General features: G+C 38.2%; 1 protein-coding gene across 1 annotated transcript in view; it reads left to right on the top strand.

Moving 5' to 3' along the window:
* The first annotated feature begins 2,049 nt into the window (after positions 1 to 2,049).
* LOC110851471 (plexin-B-like) overlaps positions 2,050 to 16,700 on the top strand; it is a 156,332-nt gene continuing 141,681 nt past the window's right edge. The window contains exon 1 of the mRNA XM_035853117.1: positions 2,050 to 3,894. The gene's annotated coding sequence lies outside the window, so the exon portion shown is untranslated. The remainder of the gene's footprint in view (positions 3,895 to 16,700) is intronic.

The following is a 16,700-nucleotide window of genomic DNA, read 5'->3' as shown; positions in this document are numbered from 1 at the left end:
TTACGAAGAGGGCAAACACAATGAGACACGATGTCAAATTTTTCTTCCTCGCCATTATTCCCTGCACTCACGAAACGTATGAGTAGTTGGAGAATATGAGTGCGAACAGAACATTCAGAACTCAACAATCAATCTTTTTTCTAGAGAACCAAACCAGAACAAGCTGACTGTCAATCTGTCACCCTGATGACACTGTCGTGTCTAATGTCGACTGCGTCAATGTCCGTCGAGGAGTCGATCGGCGGCTCTCCGGCAACCACTCCTTTCATTTCAACGAGCTGACACGGTTCTTGGTGCGCTTGCATGTTCTTTGCTACGACGAAATTACTCATCAGAAAAAAAACAGTAGCAACAAAATGTAAGTAGCGTAAAGTCCAATCCTTTGAAATGTGGAGGTGATGCTGATCAAGGGAACTAAGGGATCCCTTAATAAGGAATAATGCTAACTCAATATTATTATTACTTAAAGTCGGTTCCCGATAACAGATAATTGTAAATTGAATGAGTACATGGTTGCACTACTGGATGGTTTGGGGAGGTAAAAGTAACTTGGGCAAAAGTTGGTCTGAAATTAAAAAGGACAGGTACTCATTAGCAATAATAATGAGAAGGAAGGGGTAATAAAGCTGCATAAAATTAGGGAAGGCATACAAACATTGTGTGTGCAGTGGGAGATAACAGGCCCTAAATAAAAACGAGAAAACTGTTGATATCACAAGAAATTAGGCAGATGCAAATCTACATTTATCTCTTGACGAATCTTGACTTGTTTTTAAATTTTAAAATTGAATTTAAGAGAAACAAAGCTGGTAAACCAGTTTAGAGTTGGGGTTTACATAGCATTAAGGAATATTGGCATCAAGATAACATAGATACTGTAAGTTCAGGTTTAAAGGAGGGAGACTGACTACCCTGGACATCAATTATAATCCGGTTGTTTGACGAGATAGATCTACGACCGATACTCCTACATCCTTCATATCAACCACCATTATAAGCTACAAAACTACATGCTAACAACTGTTGCATTTTACACGCTAATTTCTCTGCATGCAGAATAACTGCAGCTCATTAACTCTCATCAGGAATGAGGCTTACGTCAGAGAAATGATGCAAAAATGCGACTTGATTAGAGGTGAAATTCACTGTGGGAGAGTTTAAAGGGTGTCAATTGTCACTCCTTCGCTACCGACTCGTCCTCTCTCCATCACATTTTCCCGTAATTTATCATTGGACATGCAGACTTGAGTTACATAACCAATAAAAGTTGTGATTCTGGAAGATGTAATTATAATTGGATAAATTAACTCAAATAAGATTTGGTGGTCTTGCAAATATTTTCGCTCTTCGCGATTCCGTATTTCAAAATAATGCCAATAATATCACCTAGGGTTAGCTACAAATATGTACGACGGCCCTAATTCCATCATATCAATTACCTCCACTACACAGGTACATATAGCTTCCTACTACCCTTCTTGACGGACAAGGACCATCCATCAGCATCCGTATCCAATACATGTACAGCCCACTTATAAGTACCACCACATCCAGAGAATTCTTCAATCTCCCATCATCCCCATTCCTCTATTTTTTACAAACATTCAATTTACAAGACTTCAAACTAGAAATGCAGCACACAACACAATGCAACACAATGAAAGGACAGAGAAATGTTTCTTCAGAGTACTTCTGCACTTCGTCAAAGGTACCTCGACCAAAGCCAACCTTGTAATAACCAAACCATGCCCGTAACCTGAACCAAAGTGCACTGTGAAGAACGATGGAAGGACGGAAAAAGAAAGAACATTGCATTTGATGAAGGGCGAACGACGACTACGAGAAACCCTTCTCACTCCTCGGCTTAAAATTCCTTTTAACAGAGGAAACACATTGGTAAAGGCAAAAAGTAAGGGGAAACTAGTCAGCATTACGTACAATGCGAAGCAAAGTTACCAGCATCACCACAACTCTCGTCTCATCTCGCATCGTGGTTGGAAAATGTTGTTGGAAAATCCTAACTCACATCAGTTCCCTTCCAGACTTCGAGAAGAACGGTTGTTCACGCCACGTTCTTCGTCGACACATTCGCCCGTATCGCAACTTCTTCTTACTGATCCGCAACACTGGTTGGTTTGTGATGATGAGAGAATTTCCTACGTTCAAGACTTTTTAAGTGATAACATGAGACACATTTTAAGCCAAAGTTCACCTCAACGTTTTTAATCGTGACCATTTAATACAGTGATTGTTGTCATTAAGTGAATCTAATCACCACGATATAAATACCCAGTGCGCGGTTGTGGTATAACAACATTTTTGGACAATAACCAAAATATTATACGAACAATATTTTAGTTCTGCTTGCTCCAAGTTTCAAAAGAATTATTGAAAAACAGGACAATTTTTGAAAAGAGAAAAGTAACAAAAATGTCGTAGTTTAAACCCCTCAGAACAACCTGAGTGGTGGATGGACAAGACTGGAAGTCCGAATTTGAAGGAGAAAAAAAACTTTTTACATTTTAAATCCGAACTGGAATTACTCTGAGTTGTGAATGTGACGGAATTTTTGTTGTCACAGTTCATTCTTTGCCCTGTGAGGAAAGGATATACAGTAAAGTCCCTCAAGAAAACGGAGATACTATGTGTACAAACTCCCTGGGGTTTCCAGCAATGAATGTTGCATGAGAGATGTGATGTGACCAAGATTTCCACATCTCTTGTTTACTCTTGAGTTTTCGTTGGATAAATAAATTGCTGTTTGACTGGACCCTGATAATGTGACACAGGTCTCGGACATATGCACCAAATAAATGGCTCAGCTTCGATTCCATTACAGATTTTGACAACAAGAGTCACCATCTTCTTTGTTGATTGCTCCGCTTCTCATGCACACGAAGAATAACTCAAGCGACAAAAAGATTATATAAAACATTATTTGAAAAATCTGTGTACAAGTTATGCGAGTTTGCATTATTATATTTGTTTCATTTATCGTTAATCGAGTTCAATTCCGTTCAATTCTTCAAATGAAATTACTTCAGAGCAGATTCAACTTAAACAGAGGACATTCAAGTTGAAGGAGAATAACGCGTGGTGGAAATTGACATTGAAATTTATTTATTTGCCAAATTGTATGTTCAAATGCTGCACAAATTGAATTGAAGGATCTCTGGATTCAAATCTGTCTTAAATTTCCTTATAAAAAAGAACGTGTGTGAGGAAAAAGGTCCTGTGCAGTTGTACAAATTGAAGTCACACAGCGTAGTGTATTTCGAGGTAGGGAAAAAGCTGATCTGATTTCCGGAGGATTTGAAAACGAATGGGACAAATTTATGGTTTACGTGGTATACATAAATTGTGTAAACGGGGAAAAGCTCCGAGGACAGAACGACACACACACACATAGCCACAGATTATTATTATTCTACACATAAATACGGACACACGTAGCAATTTTAATTTAAAAATTTATTTGCAAAGAAAAATACATTTTTCCAAGGCAAGTGTTTTGTGAAATTTGTGTTTGTTCAAGTTGAAGTGTTGATTAATTCCTGTCGAGTTGTATTTATATTGCACGTTGCCCCTCCGATAAATCAATATTCGGTTGCCGAGAGCAGCTTTACTTTTACTTGTTCTCGTCAATTAAAGGAATTTGCAGAGAACAGGGCTCTCGATTGTTCTTCTTCTTCTTGTTCGTACTGTATAAATATAAATTTATTCCATTTTTAGTTCTTGTATTTTACCCGACCTTTGTGCGTAATACGTGTTAGTGGAATTGTCCCCAATCAAAGATTTGTGACCAGTGTTCTAGTTGTTGTTGGGGAGTTTACGAAACTAAAAGCGAAAAGTAAAGGGTAGACATTTGACATTGGATTGGACAAGATAATGAAGGTAAGTTTGGTGTATAACCAATTTAAGCTTGTGCTCTTATCGATTAATGCGAGTTTCAGTATCGGCCAACCTGTTCGATTTGCTCACACAAGGATAAATAAATATAATACGCGAAATTATGTACGAGACCATATAATATAATACATAGTGTGCATTCTAGAATATGGCCTATTTTCCAATATCTCATCAGAATGTGCAGCTCATAAACAACTTTTCACACCTCACAACGTCTTTCTTGTAATAAATGATGAAATACGTTGTTGTTATTCCTCTTGTCATGGTTTTTGCTTTGTCGAAACCTAAACTTGTTTAGTATTCGAGAAAGCTTTGCAGTAATAAATTTAAAGGGTGAAAAGTGCGTGTTTTTAAAAGGAGATTTTTCCATGCAGCCAATTTACCGCATGATTTGCCCTGGTCCACAGAGGCGGAATGAATATTGAAGAGCAAAACAATCGAAAAATGTGAAATGTTGAATGCTCATTCAAGTGCAATTATTATTACGTACATGTTGTACCACTAAATACATTACGTCGTTATTTGATATGGGGGAACTAAATATTTGTTTCCATATGAAGCACTTCTTCATGTAATAAATGTGCATGTTTTGAGGGATGGAAGCTCTCATAAAGTGCAGTCTACATGCATATGTACATACCTGATCCAGTGAATCTGGCTTATTTACTTGGTTGGAGAGGAGTTGCTTACAACAAATAATAATAAATGGGAGCTTCTTCTTTGAGACTAGTTCAGTTAACTAACTTAGTAACGGACTGTCAGGTTTATGAATTACATTATGTAAAAGAGATCTCATGGAGGGATTGAAGTCTATGCAGCTCTTTGGCGATGCTCCTTGTTCCACGGAAGGAAGGGACAGAAGGACGGAATAAATTTAATTCCCAACACGCAGGAAGAAGAGGCCTGCTACTCAACAAACCCGATTTCTAGTTAATTTTCTTCGCCCGATGACGCGCTAACCAACTTCTGATTGACAAACTGTTAATACGATTCGACGTCCCACTTTTCAGTTTTGGTTTGATTTTTCATTTCCCAATCTCTGACTAGCTAATAAGCTCGGAGTGCATTTGCATTTTAATTTTCCAAGAGTCAAGTCAAAGTCTCACTTGTGCAGTGTAATCTGTGAAATGTGAACATTAACGAGATTAACAAGGTTTAACTTTATAACCCAAATTCAATCAGTGGAGGGAGGCGTCGTCAACCAAGATTTGCTTATTAGTTGGTTGGTTAGCTTTGTCAAAATCTTCACTTGGTTTGCTAAATTTGATTGGCAGCAGCAACAGTGAATTCTTCCCGTCTTTATCTCTCTCTCTCTCAATTTGATCCCTGGTTCAATTTGTACACATGGAATCGGTTCAAGAAACTAGAGGAAAAAAATATGACAATCTGTTCTGCTGGAAAGTCATGCGAGATTCTTCGTATGCCCATTCAAATCAGAGAAATATTTGAAAGAATGTGTATGAGAGTACTACAACTGACGTGGTGCGGTACATGGTGCGGTGGTGAGTCTCGAAATTCTGTCCTGGTGGTCCATCCATTCCTGCGAAGGCCGACGTGCTATATTGAATTTCATTATGTTGCTACGAATGTAACTTGATGAGGAGTAAGTAAACCACTCACTTCCTCCTCCTCACCAAGAGCAATTAAAGCTCTGTTAGATCATGTGGAGAGAAAAGTGCACTTTTGGCACGATATCCCAACTTTGTCTGTTTTACAGTCCTTTTCTGCGACTCGTCACTTCGTCAAGAGAGTTTTGGAACAGATCTTGTGGTGGCTTAGGTTGTTAGGTGACTAGATCAGTCAGCCCAAAAAGTGATCCAGCAAAATCTTTCTCTTTCTACTTTTCTAGTTGGACAAATCCGCGGAAAAGTTTACTTTATTGTTAGTCTTTCCCCCTTCTGATTTAGCAAATAACTTGGGACTTGGTTCCTTGGTTTGTTAGGGACGACAAGGGAGCTTGACTTTATTTGGGTGACAGCAGTTTCTCACACAAATGTTGGTTTTGCCAAAAAGGATTAGCAACTTTTACACTGATTTTATAAATTATTTGTAACCTGGAAAAATTTTGGGCTTGTGACAATAACAGAAATAACACGAGGAGCACTCTCACATGTTGGTTTTGTCATAAATGATGTGGCACTTGCACTACTGGCCCCATCATCCCGTCCATTTGTCATATATATGTCACTAGATGGGAATTGATGTTACTCAAATAGACAGAGTTTTGGCTGGCTGGATTTGCGATCCTTGGTGGTTGACGTTGGGAAAAGTTTCCAAATTAGATTTTGATTAGACAGTTAATTGAAGTTAGTTACTAGGTTTACTGCTTGTCTACTTTGATTTCTACCAAAAACTAACTAAACCAGGACACACTATTACTTCCACTTACCATTTCCATCCAGCTTCCACCAAAATGTGTATGTTGAACGATGTTGGTTTTCGGTAGGTGGTTGATGTGCTCGCTGACTTGAATCTCTCTCACTCGCCCGGAGAAAGTTTGAGCTGGGTGGTTGGTGGGCACTACATTATACGAGAACTCACTTAATTTGAAAGGTGTGTTTATCTCTCGTTTGAGAATTTGTCATCTATTTGTCTGCTCCTGGAGAGAGGAATTCAAATTGGAATTTGAAGCCCGTCTGCTGCGTTACATCATTAACGACGGTGCGGTGTGGTGGCTGATAATTGTTTGGTCATGGTGGTCTTCGTCGTAGTAGTGGCTTCATTTCGTCAGAATATTAGAGTTCGATTAAAACTATTCCTGGACCCATTGAGACGGAAAATTTGCAATGTTAATGTAAATACGTTTCTCTCCATGCCCTCAGCTAAAATTGTACGCAAAAGCTTCCCAGTTTGCTAGACATGATTTTGCGTTTTATCAAATGAAATGTATATTTAGCTTGTTTATATTTCTGCTCTTTGTATTGATTGCATATTCTTAAAATTTCTCATCACTTGGTTTTTTCTCTACGAGGAGTCGGTGCCTCTTTCTTCATCAAGTTTAATTATACTTTTCTCTCTCTGCTTTTTTACAACTCTTGGAAATTCCACGGGCCACACAACAGAGCAAATAAATTGTAGGGTTGGGTCGGGTTACTGGTTGTTTCTTAATCGTCCATCGTCATCCCTTAACGAAATGTTCACTGTTATATTTCACCAAAGATATATTTACGCGTTTGCATGTAGCTTTATTCCCACTAGCCTTTTTTCGTAGTTGTAAAATTTATCCAAGTTTATGGTCTGTTTTTCCTGACGGGCTACTACTGACTTTAACGACAAAAAGAAAACAATTCTGCTGGCTCACGAACTGGAGTTGCAACTGGCTTTCAGGAAATAGAGATATTTGTTGTGCCCTTTTTGTCAAATGTAATACCCATGGAACAAAATCTTCCAATTTTGCTGACGGCATTTTATACTTGCATACATTGCATTGAAAAAGTGACCATATTATTCCTTCTCACCCAAAACAGCAGAGTTATCACCAGTAGTTCCACTTATCCTGCACCTGACTTTGTATAGTTTTATGGAATTGTATACATGCAATTTGTATGGCCACTCCAGCCATCGGTTGTACATTGACAATAATGAGTTACATAAGGAGTAGGATGTCAGAGCTAGTAAATTCCTTCAATTTTGGGTTGACCATCATCGAGTTAGTTCTCATCCATACGTTCTTTCTTTTTCTGTTTCTCTCTCTCCTTCTGACTGGGCTGCTTGGTCGAACGCAATTCAAGATTGAAATGAGATCAAGTCTGCTGTAAGAAGAAAATGCCACAGCTGGATATTGAATTGGACTCGATATTGCGTACTTGACTGATCCGGCTTCACCCTCATTTCCTCCACAGAAGCATAGAATTTGTATTGAAGGGGATGCAATATTAAGGTTTTCTGAGCGAGAAGGAGTGGGTTGGAGGGAGTTACGTACATATAGAAGCAAAAACCAAAGAATGTGCTACATTAAATAAAATCCTGCCAGTTTTCAATTCTGATTTACTTCCAACAATTCCAGAACTAACCAAACCAACACACACCCATCCATCCATCCAGCTTGGACAAATAAACTCGAGTTTTTCCTCATCTTCTTCTAGCTAATGGAGGAAACATTGAGTGCATGTAAATATGCTGGGCATGCACATGAGATCCTTTTCATAGAAACTGCTACAATCATTATGTAACTGTAATCGATGAATAGCTAATGTACCTCAAATTGTCGTAAAGTTTGCAGGCGTATAAATTACTTGGAGCAATTTGTACTAAAAAAAGATGCATAGATAGTTACAAGTTTATAAATATGGTATTAGTTTTATTTCCGTTATCCGTATGATGACTCAAGTTGTTACATATGACATTACACAGTTGTCAATCAAATGCGGAAACGGACTTGAGTGATTCACCCCCCAAATTTAGTTATGATTTGGACGGGCGGATGGTACATTAATTCTCATCACACAGTAATTGATTGTGTCGTACATTAAACGCATTCTCACTGAATGCCCATAACTTGTGGATATTGCACAATGGAGTGATGGCTACGATACAAGGCGTGAAAAGCTTTGATCCATAGTGCAGAATTCCGTGTGCAGCTCAATTGTATTTTCATTGTGCATAGATGTCGAACCGATATTGCCCATTGTATCGTCCCATTATTCAATTGAAAGGACGGCTGAATATCTGATATCAAATTTCAATACTGCTCAACCCAACTAATATGCATACATCTGTGTACGTAGCGTATTTATTGAGGGTGCACGGACAAAAGTAGTATGCATACAAATACACCAACAAACTTTCCTTGCACTCATGAAGAGATTGATATCCCATCCTTGTTGTTAAAAACATTGCAATAAGAAATAGGATATGACAAATAGAGTGTATGCGACAGGTCAATGATGTTACTCTGATTATTTTTAGAATTTAAACTTTATTGACAAATGGGTGGAGGTTGAAATACGAGAATGAAATACTGTTGAGAGCAGCGTGTAGAGCAATGGTCGTCGCTACTGCCAAGAGAGGCATAGTTGATGATGCAGCTTGTATGTGTGTCACAATTACCATTCCGGAAATCGTTGAAATATTTTCAACCCCGATAAAGATGAATGAGAAGGGGAACACCTCCTCAACTAAGTAACGAAAAATTAATGAGGTATCTTGTGACTTTAAAAAATGGATGTGAAAGAAAGTTCGAAATGCAGTATTCTTATTCTCGTGAACTTCTCCTCTCTTGACGTTGTTGTCAAAGGGTGAGCGTGTCGTATTTATACTTTTGCCTGCTGGAACTGGGGGCTAGTTATGTAGGTGGCAGACCTCTGAGCAAAAAACAACAAACATGAAAAAGATGAACAAAAGTTATAGTTGTTGAAGAAGCTTTGTTTAAAAAAGCTCAGATTTGAGGCAGCCATCCTCATTTCTTTTGTGCGTGCTGTTTAGTATGGGCTGCAAAGATTGGAAACATTTCAAATTTCCTGACTATTGCAAAAGGACAAGGAGGAAAGAAACAAATTCTTGTGAAACTTATTCACCCAGTTGTTACATAGATACCCTCACACGCATGAGTTGGTGGGTCGACCAATACCCTCATCATCTCGTCCCTTCGAATACCCTCATCTAATTGGATTTCTAAACATACAAGAGCAGCATCCGATGAGTTCATACGTAAGACTTCATTTAAGAGGAAGAAATAATTCTAGTGTCCACCAGGGCAATAAATAAGCCTACTTGGTAATGGTATTGAAACAATTATACCACCCTCACAATCAATATAAGAAAGACGTACAAAGTTGGGGCGAATTAAGAGCAAGGCGTTCCTGCATGTCTAACATCCTAATTTTACTACTCTGTTGAATATCGAAGAATTTAGGGAAATGTGAGAAGTGCTCTCTCACTCGTTTCCTCTTTTTCTACGTGCATGCATCCCATGCAGTAGTTGATGGGATGCTGGAAAAGTTAGAATAGGAAAGTCATTTGTATTCCTGTGATGCTACATTATTTTATATTACTTTATTCAATCTTGTCAGCCTGCTCCCACATTCGGTTCAAGCCAATAATCTTTACGTCAGCAACTATTTGCCAAGAGAATGCAAACGTTATTTGATACGAAATTGTTCTTCATCCCGACACACAGCTCTTTTATCTTGAAAATTTAGATGATGCATATTTCAAATTCTTATTTTCCATTGGAAAAGTACTAATTGTCAAAGAAATACGATCTTCGTGATGTGCTTCCTCGTAGTCATGCATGGGGCTGAAAAGTAACAAAAAACCAATCTGAATTTCGCATAAAACAGTGAAAATTGTGTTATTCGCCTGCCGGTTTTTGAATTAAATTTTAAAATTAATTCCAATTACTGCTGCACTTAAATGTATAAGTAAATAAAAATGTTTTCAGTTATCGATGGATGAACGAACTGTTAAAAAAAATCGAGTCTCCGGGGTTCCAAAGTTCTAATCGACTTTCGACCAGTTTTTAGAAAGCTAAAAAACCTAGTGTTTTCAAGAGATATTCAATAAATTACGGAATAACTTGTTAAATAAATTAACAAATTCGCAGGTGGCAAATACAATTTGTACACTTTTTAACTCCATGATTTCAGAAGGTCATAAAAAGGCGAAACGCATTTGCATTTCATTATTCGAGTCATATCCTCCTCACGAGTTTGCTCCCGTTATCTGTAAAAGTTTACATAACACGAATTGATTTCTGTGTTGAAAATAAAAAATAAATCAGAGAAATTCAATTTTCTGTATCATTCTCATCCCACGACTGAGGAGAAGAAATGACACATCCGCACATACCAAGATTGATGTTGAGGTTAAAAAATCAAATACATCAAACCTCAGCAGCAGAGACGAAACCACACACATGCCAAAAGTGCTAATGTGTGAGTGCAGGAAATGCGGAAAGGATATCAATATTTCAACATTCAGTTCATTGCATGCACTCACTCAGCGATCCAACAAACGCCCGAGAAGAAGAAAAGTCAAGTTGTGTGTGGCAGGAGCAACGGTGCAATGAAATGCAGAAAGTCACAACTTGTCTGTTGTATGTAGACTGGTTTTTGGCTCGGATTGAAATGGTCCATAAATTATTGCGTGTGAAGGAAACAATTAATTTAAGAAATAATGCTTTATTCCTGTACCTTAATTAATAACAAAGGATTCTTCTTCTCCTTCCCAACTGCAACTTTGTATACGCGTACATACATATCTCCGTCCGATGAATGCCGTTGTTACGAAAAGTTGCAAAATTGAGGGGGAAATCATTTTTTTGTGTTCCATAATAATTTCAGACCAATGGCAGCAGCAGTTTATTCGATGTGCAAAACGGCTAGCGTGTATCTCCTGTCATGTCAATTTAATTAATTTAATTTAAGGGACAGCATCAACATCTTTCTCATCCGTCAGTATTACGGGGATGGCCTTGGCAAGTAAATATGCAGGTTGGTTATCAGTGCTACTGCTTGGCTTGTACGTACCAACGGTTTGTTTCCAATGGGCGTGTATCGATATTTGTTAAGTTTATTTGTGACTGCATTACCTCAAATTTTGTTAATTTTTCCAGAGCAAACATGAAATGATGAAAGGGAAAAAAGCCGCTATCATGTTTTTTGAAGTGATTTCCTGTCAGATGAAATCACATTCTGCAGCCTTAGATCACCTGGGGTTATGATATAACGTCGAGTAATGTAGATCGAGAGAGAGGCGGACTTGGTTTATGTGCCTTGTTCGTCCATTACTCTGCAGATTCAGGTTATCAAACATGCATCTTCTTGTGGCATGACTCGACTTACGAGAAGAACAACGAATCTCGTGGAAACGTGCAATTTCTTGGCGATCTTCACGGGTTACAGGGCAGACGTCCATTTATTGCATAAATGTGGTGGTGTTTATTGCTCACAGTTATTGTAGCCCGAGTCGATTCATTAATCACGTAAGTTCTTCCGTGCGGCTATTCTTTGAGGACGAGGAGGAATTATTCAATCGAGTTTTAAACGCAATGATAAACATTATTAAAGTGTGGAATTGATTTTAAGTACGTCCCTGATGAGGAAATTGTTGTTGATGCTTCTTATTAGGATTGAGAACGGAGCAGTTTATTATCGAACGTGGGAGGTCGAGTCGAACTTGTACACAATTCCATTCCACAATTGAGCCAGGTCAAATACAAACTTTATTATTTATTGCATTACAAATTTACTGCTATGGATTGCAATATTCGACTTGGAATTCGTGATCTTAATAATTTGTCTAAGCTTAAAACCCATTAAATTATCCCGTCTTATTATTCTCAAAACTCAGAAGCAGACACATGTATGAATTCAGCTTATAAAGTACCTCAAGTTTAAAATATGTATACACCAACTAACTAACTGTAGCCGTATTTATATAAGTAAGCATGCATGCATACATGCTTTACACAAAATTTAGCTTAAGGGATTTACCCCGATTTATCGACCCTTATTCAGACATTGAATTTAAATTTTGTTTTACACTTGAACATACTCTGTGTGTAGTCAATCGAATATTAGACGAGATGGATGGATGGATGGATAGATGATGCATTTCATTATTTGCTCACCGTTTTCCTGTTCATGTCGAGATCAAACTAATGTGAGGACTGATGTAGTTACAATACGTGTAGTTTCACTTTCCTTCCTAATTTGTTATCGAGTTTCCGATTAAATTCCTTTGTTTGAATTTGCATTCATCTACTCTGCTGCTCCGAATTTCATTTGAGGGTTTCCTCTCCTCACTCACTCACTCACTCACTCTGTGCCAGAGGTCATACTAATTATCTCCACCGTTTGCTCTCTCTCTTCCTCTCCAGCAACAAATAATGTTTCATGTTTCATTTGCAATTTCAAGTGGATCGAGATTTTCCATCCAGGTCTGACATTATCATGGAGAAAAGCGTCAGAGAGACGGTATAAATGTTTATGAGGAGAAGTAATGAAACGAGTAATCATTACTTTACACGCATGATGACGACGCTGATTATGATCAATTCCCCATCATCATCATCATCCTACATAAAGCTGAGCAGTCTCCTTTTGCCGTGAAGTAATTGTGCTTCTGGCAAGCATTATGGTGCTATTTCTCTACCAGAGCACCGACTTTATTCCGGGTTCAGCTTTTCATTTTCCGTCTGCAAATATCTTTCCTACATACACCAGTAAATAGCACCTCGGGGTTATTTGTTATCGCTCTACTTACCTTCCTCCTCCTCCAGAACACTTCCTCTCTGTGTTGCAATTCGAAATAAATTTAGATACATATAGGCAAACCAGCAGCAGTGAAGGTATTGTGTATGGGCGAGGAGTGAATTATGACGATGGTGCTGGTGATGCCGATACATTAGGGAAATTGACCATAACTTCAATATTGACACTTTCATCATCAGTTGGTGTAAGTAAATTCTATCAGCCAAACATTTAAATCTGCAGTCATCCAACCAGCAAGAAGAGCGAGTCTCGCAGGAAACAATGCAGTCTCTAAACCTCAAACTCTCCTCTCTACATCTCTCTCTCTCTGCGAAGGTACACTCTCGTTTCAAATTAAAGCACCTTAATTGCAATCCTCAGGGGGCGAATTCGGGTTGGTTAGCAGAGTTGATAGTTTAATTAAAAACTAAATGTTTTCCCTACTCGTATTTGATTCCATATATTTGGATTGAAACTTGAATCAACTTGTTTACCGTGCATGTTTTTGTGTGCGAGCGAGGGCTGAGTTGACGAACATTAGCATCAACGTCCGGATGAGAATTTATTTACATCCGTCACACGCCATATTCGTATGACTGAAACCCAACCATTGTGTGCCGTTAGAATGTGGTCAGCCATGGGGATGGATCTATTATTATTACTCATTTGAGGAAGGAAATTACAGAATTTTCGTTAAATAACCAATACATACGGAGCAGTTAAGATTAGGTGAAGCAGCCCACTAAATGCAATCATGATAAACTCTTTTTGCTTACGTAACAAATATATTATGGATGCATGTACATGTGGTGTAGTTGGTTGGTATGAGTTGGAGCAGTTATACAAACTATTGCAGACACTACCTACATTTATTTATTGGATGAGTAGTGGATGAAAAGCAGGGAGGAGACAGATCGAGGAGGAACAACGTCTAGAAGCGTCTCCGTTGGGGGTATAGAAATGCATAAAATCAGGTTTACCAGGAATTGCGATTACACGGAGTTAAATAATACTATAAAATTTTAATCGAGAAAAGGTTGTCGTCTGTGTTAACCAGCTTTCTTCACATTCGGCCAAAATCGTTCGTGATGTACTCACAAATCTTTGGTAGACACCACCACGACGACGAACCCGTATGCATGTGTTAAAGAATTATAAGATTAAAATCGAGAAGTGGGTGATCTTACTGCCGGTCAAACCAGATCAACCATGTCGAAATTAAGGTAATGTAAAATAAATTTGGCCATTAAAACATTAAACCCATAATAAAAACTCTACCCTCAATAATAATCGCATCGTTAAATCGTTAAACATGGCAAATTGTCAATTGTCTTAGCTGCGGTAGTGCAACGAACGAACCAACAACGGCACCAAAGAGGAACAACCCACAAAACGCAGCAAAATTCAAAATTATAGCCTGTAAATTGTCAATGACAAGCAGTAGCTCACGATTTGCAATCAGTTCAACTTTATCTCCAATCAACAACTATAATTTATTGCCTGTTGTTTTTACTTCACTCTCTCCCTCCACGTCCTCACTCTTTTCGAATTAACCAGGTAGTTTACTTCGTAGGTAGACAACCAACCAGCTCCTTTATTGACTTTATATATATCCACATTTCTTGCTGGCTGCTGGTTTTTCAAAGACTTTGCCTTTGCAAACCAAAAGTTCAACAGAGTTGATTGAGTTGGGGCTTGTTGTGTGTCTGCTATGCGTACATTTCCAATGGATGGATGGATATATGTACAATTCCCCTTTCACGAATTCAATTCCCGTATTTATCTAGCTATTAAACTACGACTGCCACTACTTGGTAATATTATGCGCACTCCTAGTTTACCTTATTTGCTTATCCTTAGAGAACCAACGTTTCTCTCTGTATTACATCACACAAGGCTATTCCAAAGGATTTCAAACAACTACGCGTCGTGTTTTGGAATCAGAGATAAGTCAGTAAGAGGGCGAGAGAGAGACCAGTTTAAAGAGTTGCGAAATGCGAAAGTTAACCATAAGCAAAGCAAATGATGGCATTTAGTGCCGTTAATTATGAATTCTTCCTCGGCTTTCTCAATAAGTTATGAGACGTCTGTCTAATCAAATTACGAAACTGGAGTAGAATGAGATAACCAGAAGTAAGTGGGACTACTACTACTACTGCACCGACTCTAACTCTGTCTCTGCAGAGACGGTAGGGAAAAGCTGAGGTGTGTGGACATGATACTCTGTTCATGCCGCACTCGAAATCTTAATTTGGAATAAAGGGAAGGAAAGGAGAGAAACTACTCGGGATAAGATAGTCATTTTCAATTTGAGAGGACACAGCATTTAGAAATTGCTTCATCTTATCATCGTTACAACCTCCATTCGCTTATTTAGCTCAGCCATGCACGCAGACTGGACTGGACTGCTGCGGAATACCGAGTTTCTGGCTATAATACGACCACTTATTGTCTTGATTTACTCATATTTATGTGTATGATCAACTCAAGAGATCAAATGTTACAATGGGCTTAAGTAAGTCGACACAAATTCTGTGCGTAGGTTGTTACTAAATCTGCAATTTAGGAGAGCCAAAGCAACTCAAACAAGGACTTGATAAAGAATTTTTTACACGCCAAGTGGAAAACAAGACGTTTCAATGTTACGGAAACCCAGTCAGCCAGAGCCAAACAGCAAAAGTGACAGTTATGAAAAAAGCAAAAGCATAAACCTCGTTGGTAAGACTCGTCTTATGGATTTCTGGCGTGAAAGAAATGGATTTTAAGTATTCATAACTTTCATTCCGTGGATGGATCGACAATCGAAATTCTCTCAGACTCTGATGCGAAAGCAAAGTAGTAGGTTTCCCTCACAATGCTCCGAGAAGACTGGATTTGGCAAAGCAGAAGAAATAAAATCAACAATAGCTCACTTTTTTAAGCCAGTTACTACTGTTACTAATACCACTACGCATATGAGTACTTAAGAGTTGACTATATTTTATGTTAAACCAATCCTCATAAATCACATAGTGGCGAAACTGATGAACTCGGTGGGGTAAAAAGTTCACAAGTTTCGGTGGGAATTTTGAATTTTTTGCAAAAAACTGCAAATATCATCTGGCATTGTTTATGTTTTTAGTGGTTTCCAGTGGGAAGAGTATGTGTGGTGGCTTCCCACCACCCATACTCTATGACAAGTTGAGACGAATCATGAAAAAATGCAAAATCTTGACCTTGTCGTTCTAATTCCGAGATTAAATGTGCACTCAAAAATGTGAAATTTGTTGAATTACAACTAGTGATAGTTGCGCAACAAGAAAATAAGGCCCTTTGAGGAATTGATATGCTACTTTTATTTATATTAAATGCCGAAAATCAATTTCCATCAAAGTTTTGTTTTTCTCAATTGATTAATATAAATAAAAGTGGCATATCAATTCCTCAAAAGGCCTTATTTTCTTGTTGCGCAACTATCACTAGTTGTAATTCAACAAATTCCACATTTTTGAGTGCACATTTAATCTCGGTATAAGAATGACAAGGTAAAAAATCTGTGCAAAAAATTATGCATGTTGTCAACATACGGAGAAATATTGAGCGAGAGACTGTATTGGC

The sequence above is a fragment of the Folsomia candida genome, unplaced genomic scaffold (genome assembly GCF_002217175.1).
Source record: "Folsomia candida strain VU population unplaced genomic scaffold, ASM221717v1 Fcan01_Sc006, whole genome shotgun sequence".
Classification (NCBI taxonomy): Eukaryota; Metazoa; Arthropoda; class Collembola; order Entomobryomorpha; family Isotomidae; genus Folsomia; species Folsomia candida.
The sequence above is the reverse complement of the archived record's forward strand: the minus strand, read 5'-3'. Positions and strand labels throughout refer to the sequence as shown.